Genomic DNA, 8760 nt, shown 5'->3' with positions numbered 1-8760 from the left:
GGCCTTCCATCACACATAGAATAAAATCCGAACTCCACTAGGGTTCGAACATGATCTCCTCCCTCCTTACCTCTTTGACTACATCTCCTTACCACTCCACCCTCACTCACTGTGGGTTAGCCCGGGGACTTCTGCTTTTCAAACATGCCAAGCCCCTCCCAACTCAGTGCCTTTTAATTTATCCCCTTCATCAGGAACTTGCTTCCTACTACTCTTTGTGCCCTAGGTCCTTCTAATTTACATTTAGATCTCTACTTGAAAGTAACGTCGCCTGGGTGGCTCAGTCGTTAAGCATCTGCCTTTGGCTCAGGTCATGATCCCAGGATCCTGGGATTGAGCCCCGCATCGAGCCCCGCATCGAGCCCCACATCGGGCTCCTTGCTCAGCAGGAAGCCTGCTTCTCCCTCTCCCACTCCCCCTGCTTGTGTTCCCTCTCTCGCTGTGTCTCTCTCTGTCAAATAAATAAATAATCTTAAAAAAAAAAAAAAAGACTTAAGCCTGAAACTAGCACAGCATCCCTTCTGCCATAGTCTGTTGGTTAATAGAGTCAACAAAGCCAGCCCAGATTCAAGGAACTACACAGGGACATGAACACCAGGAGTGTTTCATGGGGATGGTTAGGCAGGGGGCGTAGCCAATGAAATCAGCAAGCACCACGCCATGCAAAGGCTTGGTATATTTTACTCATTGTTATTAAAACTATCTGGTAGTTGGAGAAGGAAATTCCTTAAAGAGTTGGCTGTATTGCACATGAGAGCCTCTTTCCTAATGCAAAGCTGTATGAACAAGAATAAGAGAAAGCTTATTAATTATTTTGAGTATAGGAGTCTGCTGCAACTTGATCAGAAAGCATACGCCTGCAGATGGACATGTTTTATTATAGACTCTCTGCAGCTATATTTGTTAAAATGGAATTCTAATGGAAATCTTACCCAGGCAGCACAGTGTAATAGTTAAAATACAGGACTCTGGAGGCTGACAGCCCTGGTTTGAGTCCTGGCTAGATAGCTTAATAGCTGGTGATCTTGCATGAGTTGCTTAACCTCTTCATACTTCAGTCTCCTCATCTGTAAAATGAAAAGGGCAATAATGGTAACTACATTACAGGTTATTGAGAATTAAGTTGGTTAGTATCTGTAAAGTACAGGATAATGCCACGCAGTGACTGGTATGTATGTAAACATTTGTTAAATGAAACACAAATTTCAGGAAAAAATACTGAAATGTTAATTCTAACAACATCAGTAGTTACATTTATCAAACAGCAGATAACCCTTTTTTTTTATTTTAAACTTGCCAAAAGTCAATTGAACTAAATAAAAATAATTTACCAGGAGGTAATCTAAACCCTTCTCTCCTCCAAATTTTCTCCAATCATTAACTATATAAACACAACTAGTGGTCATGCCAACTAATCAGATAGGGATTTTTAAAATTTGTTTTTTGCAATTATTTAATCCGACTTTAAGACTTTGACCCTTACTGCATTTTCTTTCACGTTCCCTAATAACTCCCTTTAAAAGCCTTCAAAAAAAGACACAATATTGACTGGCAAGTTAAAGTAATATTAGAAAGCAATACTTGTTCAAAGGTCGGGTTTGATTGTGCAGGGCTGGAGGTCACTCACAGCTCTGAGTGTCACAGTCCCCGGAGGGCTGGTCCCTGGGCTCTGAGACCCAGGTTAATTCATGGCCACTCCAGCAAGTTTGCTTACAGCTTCATTAGCATAGACTATTCCAGACTCCACAGACTGTTCCTCTACAAAACATGGAATCCCCAGGCAAACACAAGTGTAAAAAGGGGGACTAGAGTTAATGTAGTTCTTACCAGAGCATTTTAGGGTAAATTTGCAGGCCAAATGGCCACTGACGACTTTAGAAAGCCTGGGTAGGAGGGATTCCTTATGAAAAAAATGAAAACAACACCTTATGTTTATGTGTCATAGTAGCTTTTTTAAAATGTTTTCAGTCTTGGGCTCCTGGGTCGCTCAGTTGGTTAAGCGACTGCCTTCGGCTCAGGTCATGATCCCGGAGTTTCGGGATCGAGTCCCACATCAGGCTTCCTGCTCAGCAAGGAGCCTGCTTCTCCCTCTGACCCAACCCCCTCTCATGTGCTCTCTCTCAAATAAATAAATAAATAAATAAAATGTTTCCAGTCTTTTTAAAAAAAATTATTTATTTATTTATTTGAGAGAGCGAGCGAGCGAGCGAGAGAGAGAGAGAGAGAGAGATCAAGGGGAGGGGCAAAGGGAGAGGGAGAATCTCAAGCGAACTCCACTCTGAGCACAGAGCCTGACCTCAGGCTCCATCTCACCACCGTGAGATCACGACCTGAGCCAAAATCAAGCGTTGGACACTCAACTGACCGAGCCACCCAGGTGCCCCTAAGATGTTTTCAGTCTTACATCATGAACAGCTTCAGGAACATAGCAAGATTAATAGAATAATTATTGCTTCCATGACAATCAGCATTCCAAAAATGAGGGATCAGTGCAGAAGATTAATCATAAATAAAAATATGTGTGGATCATGGGGCGCCTGGGTGGCTCAGTCGTTAAGCGTCTGCCTTCGGCTCAGGTCATGGTCCCAGGGTCCTGGGATCGAGCCCCGCATCGGGCTCCCTGCTACGCGGGAAGCCTGCTTCTCCCTCTTCCACTCCCCTGCTTGTGTTCCCTCTCTCGCTGTGTCTCTCTCCGTCAAGTAAATAAATAAAATCTTTAAATTAAAAAAAAAAAAAGAATATGTGTGGATCCTCTGGCCTGGTGGTTTGTCCGAATCTGAATGAATTATAGGGAGCGAGTGGGTTCCCTTTGTCTTCTCTGCACCTCTTCAATATATGTACCTGCCAAATATTGAGCATTGACAATTAAAGCTTTCATTCTCTTTTCTTCTAATTTCATTTATTTATGAAGCTATAACAATAAAAGGGAAAACGGAAAGCATGTGTAATCTTACCACCTCAATGCAATTATCTTCATTTCTACATATTTTCTTCCAGACCCTGTCCAGATGCATGCAGGCTTTTATATAATTAGCATCACAGTGCACATGCTTTTCAATTTTACCTTTTCTCCTTTTATAGCAACATTTTGTTCATGTTGTTCAGGGGCTCCTGGGTGGCTCAGTTGGTTAAGCGTCTGCCTTTGGCTCATTCAGCTCAGGTCATGATCCCAGGGTCCTGGGATTGAGCCCAGTATTGGTCTCTCTGCTCAGTGGGGAGCCTGCTTCTTCCTCTGTCTGCAGCTCCCCCAGCTTGTGCTCTCTCTCTGTCAAATAAATAAATAAAATCTTAAACAAACAAACAAACAAACAAACAAACACGGGGCAGGCACCTGGGTGGCTCAGTTGGTTAAGCGACTGCCTTCGGCTCAGGTCATGATCCTGGAGTCCTGGGATTGAGTCCCGCATCGGGTTCCCTGCTCAGCAGGAAGTCTGCTTCTCCCTCTGACCCTCCCCCATCACATGCTCTGTCTCTCAAGTAAATAAATAAAATCTTTAAAAACAAACAAACAGGGGCGCCTGGGTGGCTCAGTCGTTGAGCGTCTGCCTTCGGCTCAGGTCATGATCCCAGGGTCCTGGGATCGAGTCCCACATTGGGCTCCCTGCTCAGTGGGAAGCCTGCTTCTCCCTCTCCCACTCCCCCTGCTTGTGTTCCCTCTCTCGCTCTCTCTCTGTCAAATAAATAAATAAAATCTTTTAAAAAATAACAATAAATAAAAACAAACAAACAACATTTGTTCATGTTTTCCATAATCCTCTTAATTATTATGGCTTCATATTCCTATCAGTTGGTGTGTGATAACTAGTCATTTGTCTATTAGTAGACATGTAGGTTGTTCCCATTTTTTCTTTTTCTTTGGCTACAAAAGTTATAAAGAACATCTCTGTTTTTATACCTTCTTTGGCATAATTTCCACATATTAATTCCTAAGATTATGAGTTGTGGCAGATTGTTGTATGAAGCCACTAAGTTTTGCGCTGGCTACCTTGTCATAGGTATTTGAAACATGAGTGTAGGGGCCAAGGGCAGGTTGTCCTAAGATGGACCACTTTGGTGTGATTATTTTGAGTTAAAAAGCAATCAAAACCCAGCAGATTTGGGAAAAGCTCTTTACCTACAAAGAATGTAGATAGGCAACCTGCTCTAGGAAGAGAGCTATCACCATAGATAACTATATTTTGAAAGAACTAGGTACGGTAGACAGGGAGGGACTTAGCAAGGCCGGTTTGATCAAAGTCCCCCATATCCCACTGTGTCTGTTGGGCCCAGTAAATATTTGTTTCCCAAACTTTTATTCTGTTTCAACTTCCTGTGAATTGTATTCCTTTCCTTTGAAGTCCCAGACCCCTGCCTACTTGTCTTTAGCTCAGAATGACACGCAGACCTCATTTTGCCTGTCTTCTGGGTGGATTCCTCCTACACATGAAATTAAATTTGATTTTTCCTATTATTCTGTCTCATGTCAATTTTTAAAAAGAGTTTATTTATTTATGAGAGAGAGCACGTGTGCATGAGCAGGGGGAGCTGTGGAGCAAGGTGAAGAAGCAGGCTCCCTGCAGAGCAGGGAGCCCAACGCAGGGCTCAATCCCAGGACCCTGGGATCATGACCTGAGCTGAAGGCAGTTGCTTAACCGACTGAGCCACCCAGGCGCCCTTGTCTCATATCAATTTAATTCTTAGCCCAGCCACAAGGACCTTGAAGGGCAGAGGAAATTCTTCCTCTCTGACATGGCTCAAAAGATTAAAAAAAAATTTCCCAAATGCTGGCAAAAGCATTTCTAACAGGGCTGAACCAGTTTATACAATTTGCAGGGCCTTAAAAAGTCTATACTTTTCAAGGAGCAAGCCTTAGAAGGATTTTGTTGTCTGTACTGTTTCTGAATTACTTCATTTAAGAGAGAGCAATAGCATCCAACTCTTTGGAGGGGATTTTAATTTTGCTTCTGTTCTGTTCCTACTTTGGAGGTCCTCTGATTTTCTTATCCCCAACATCTCTGGTTTATGTCCTTCTTCCTTCTTGCCCACCCCTGCACCCCGCCCCACAATGGTAAGTTCTGCTCATCCTCAAACAAAAATAATACCTGTCATTCACCTACTTTGAACTAAAACATATGAAGCAACTTGAGTCACCTTCTCCCTCTGACACTCTTCCCTCTCGTGCTCTGTCTCTCATTCTCTCTCTCTCTCTCTCAAAAAAAAAATCTTTAAAACATATGAAGCAACTTGAAATTCCTTCAAAAAAGGAACCAAGAAGGGCTTAAGTGTGTGTGGCTACCTGTCCGGTACATTAAAGATACTCATATGCTTGATTCATAAATTCATTCCAAAACCTTCTGGAGCACCTACTATGTGTTAAAGCATATTGATTCTCTCGGGTAGGACTCTGAGTATTTAGTGGTAGAAACTAATTCAAATCAGATTAAGGGGAAAGGGAATTTACTGGCCCATGGAAATGAGGGTGGGTTTCAGGTGAAGCCTGCCGCTGGGCTCAAACAATATAAAGGAGGAACAGATTTCTCGGCTGATCGGCTGACTGCTCCCCTCGGCGTGCTGGTTCTTTTCTCAGGCTCTGAGTAGTTGGTGCAAGAGGCAGCTCCGGCGTCACACTGAGAGAGACGAGAGAGAGAGACGAGAGAGAGAGACGAGAGAGAGAGACGAGAGAGAGAGAGAGAGAGAGAGAGACGAGAGAGAGAGAGAGAGAGAGAGAGAGAGAGAGAGAGACGAGAGAGAGAGAGAGAGAGAGAGAGAGAGAGAGAGAGAGAGAGAGAGAGAGAGAGAGGGAGAGAGAGAGAGAGAGAGAGAGAGATATTCTTCCTTCCAGGATGGTAACACCTCGGCCACCTCGGCTCTCGCGCCCCTTTCTGAACCAGTCCCAATGGCCTGGGACGGGGGCGGGGCAGGGGGGAGGATGCGCCGATTGGCGGAGGGCCACGTGTTCCATCCTGGCACCCAGTCAGCCTGGCACCCAGTCAGCCTCTTCCAGAGCCTTGGCCCTGAGAGTCGGGGAGGAGGAGGAGGAGGACGGAGTCCCAGATGCAGCTGCGAACAACATATCGGGCTGTCTCTGACTCCCATGCAGGAATTTTCTGCAGCCCTTACGGTGTCACGGAGAGTTGTAGTTCACAACCTTGTTTGACTAGATACCGGGCCCACTCCTCCCCGCCCTTTCATCAGCGCCCCTCTCTAAGGGTCTTATCTCTACACCCGCGGTTCACTCCGCCTCCGCCTTATTTCAGTGCACTGGATGCAAGGATATTGCTAAACGTTTAGTCACTGCTCCTTGGAGGTGCCGCCAAATACCCTTCTTTCTTAGGAGAAGCAACCTCCGGGGAAGGAAGGACGCCAGCAGATGAAAGGCTACGTCTTTCCTTCTCCTAGGAAAATGCATAATTAGAATTTTCCAAGATGTGAAGAAAAAGGTGGAACTAGGTTTCCGAATGTGGAGTGACAAGTATTTCACAAAAGGACGCAGTTGGGTTAGACACCTCCCTGGAGTAAGTTCCTCCTCAATATAGGAGTCTATGATTCACTGCCCTTCTTCCAGAACAGGCAGTTTGGGGGCTGTTTTTACGAAGGGGGAAGGGCATTGGCTCCTGAAGCGGCGGGTGGGGAGGAGGGAGTCTCTTCCTCCGAGAGGGAAGGGGTTAGTAAGGGAGGGGTGAGTGGAGACAGAAAGACACACTTCACCCATGTTCCAGTTGTCCTGCTGCTCCTCACTGCTCATTGTGAGCATTTCCACAAACCCTCAGAATTCATTCAAATCATCGGCTGGTGCTTGACAGCTTTATTCCCTTGGCTCTTGATAGGGAAAGGAAATCAGAGCTTGACTGCTCGGAACCCGGCAGGAACACGTAATAAAGATGTTCGTGGGGGGTGGGGGCAGGCTTGAGGATCCACAGTCCTCTCTCAGGGTCTCCTTCCCATCCAGGCAGGCTTCCAGAAAACACAGCAAGTTGTAGAAATTGCAAGATGGCCCAGCTCTACTGCGGAATGAATGATCAGCTCTCAAGCCATGTCACAGCAAACAAAAGCCCATGGAAAGAAAAGAAAGAGAGGGGAGATGTATTAGGGGCAAATGGGTGGAGAAAGCCCTTCTGACTCACAAAGCGAGACGTTTGCATTCCTACAACGGAAGTGAAGTAAGCCCCGCAGGGCCACATTCAGCCACCCGAGGCAGGGGGAACCTGCAGGCGAAGTGGGCCGCCAGGCGGGTGAGCAGCATGTCAGTGCTGAGCTAAAGGCAGAGACGGGGCCAAAGCGCCCCGACAGAGAGCTGCTCCCTCAAATATGGGTTGAACTAAAGTGCAGTTTCAGCATTTGGGCTGATGTTGCCTCATTTTAAGTTTTATTTCTCATTGATCCTCTTGTGGATCAGAAGAAATACAAGAGCCACACAAACTGTGCAACAAGCGAGAATGTTCCAAATGGTTTGGTTTGCCAAGGGCATTACAAATAATCGAGCCCTCTCCCTCACCCTCTCCCTTACAGACCTGTGCCTCTGTGTAAGGATCTAGACTCTCTCAGGTCATATTAAAGCCCCGATTTTGTCCTTTATCTGAAATAGAGCAATTTGAGAAACAGGAAACCTTTTGAATTTGACCTCAGCCCTGGGTTCCTGGAATGGAGTAACGGGGATTAAGAAATCCCCAACCCTTTGTGTTCTGGAAAAGGTCTTACTGCAAAGAACCACCCTTTCCCGTGTGATTTAGATAAGACTTGCTGATGTCCCCTTGTTTACCTATGACAAGGCTGGACACAAACTCAAAATTCCCTTTGTTTGCTTCATAAATGATTAGCTGAACTGCTAGTCCCCATAGATCGATTGCAAGAAAATACTGTTGACTAAATTTTGCTTAAACTTCTCTACCTCCAGGCCTTTGAACTTGGCCCACCCTTGAGGCCCGCATGTAGCCCCTTGTGAGAGTAGGCAGGCCTCAGGGTCAAACATTCTCTGACCTTCCAATCTCGCCACTCTTTCATCCCCTTTTCCCATCTTCCTAGCCTTGTTCACGCTTCTCCATAACAGGAAAACTCTTTTCACCTGACCCTTAAGTTGCTTGCAGACCTTATGGTCACAGCATTCTCCTATTGCAATAGTCCCTGCCCCCCTCCCCTCTTGCAATAATCCTTTTGAATACAAGTCTCTTACTCAAACCAGAAATGGATGACAACCTATCAGCTCCTTTTCTGAGCTCCTTCTATCTGTAGAAGTTTATAGAAACCAAATATTCTTTGATTCTTTGGCCCCCTGAATGGATTTCCAGCGTGATTGCAGCTTACCAAGAGAAGGTGACTCTGACAAATGATGGAAAGGGTAAATAATCTAAGTTAAATGCTTATCATGTGCTGGGCACTGTTTTAAGTGCTTATATGTATTGTCTCATTTAATTTCCCCAAATTCCATAAGAGTTAGGTATTATTTTTAGTTCTGCTTTACAAAAGTGGAAACTGAGGCAGAGAGCAGTTAAATAACTTACTCAAGGTTACATAGCCAATGAGTGGCAGAGCTGCGACACGGAGTCAGGTCGGTCCAGGGCTACGGCTTGGAATAACACCATGCCTTGGGATTTCCTCAGGGATGGCTTCACGGGGATGCTCCTTCTGGTGGTTTCGCCTTCCTATCTGTGGATAGGAAGCGTGTGAAAAGAAAAAAGGAGTCCCAGTAAGCTGGGAACTGGCCTGGCATCAACGGCTGGGAACTGGTTTAACACTTGGCAAACACAAACCATTTCATACAGCAGCTTGTCTGTAAGGTCCCTC

At 45.4% G+C, this 8760-nt stretch overlaps 1 long non-coding RNA gene across 1 annotated transcript; it reads right to left on the bottom strand.

Moving 5' to 3' along the window:
* Positions 1-667: 667 nt before the first annotated feature.
* On the bottom strand, positions 668-3221 carry LOC113921261. The gene is made up of 3 exons (XR_003519616.1): positions 3065-3221; positions 933-1067; positions 668-776 (listed from the first exon to the last, which is right to left on the bottom strand). It is a non-coding gene; the product is annotated as an uncharacterized LOC113921261 (long non-coding RNA).
* Between the last annotated feature and the right edge of the window lie 5539 nt (positions 3222-8760).

The sequence above is a fragment of the Zalophus californianus genome, chromosome 9 (genome assembly GCF_009762305.2).
Source record: "Zalophus californianus isolate mZalCal1 chromosome 9, mZalCal1.pri.v2, whole genome shotgun sequence".
Taxonomy (NCBI): domain Eukaryota; kingdom Metazoa; phylum Chordata; class Mammalia; order Carnivora; family Otariidae; genus Zalophus; species Zalophus californianus.
This window is presented reverse-complemented; position numbering and strand designations above follow the sequence as displayed.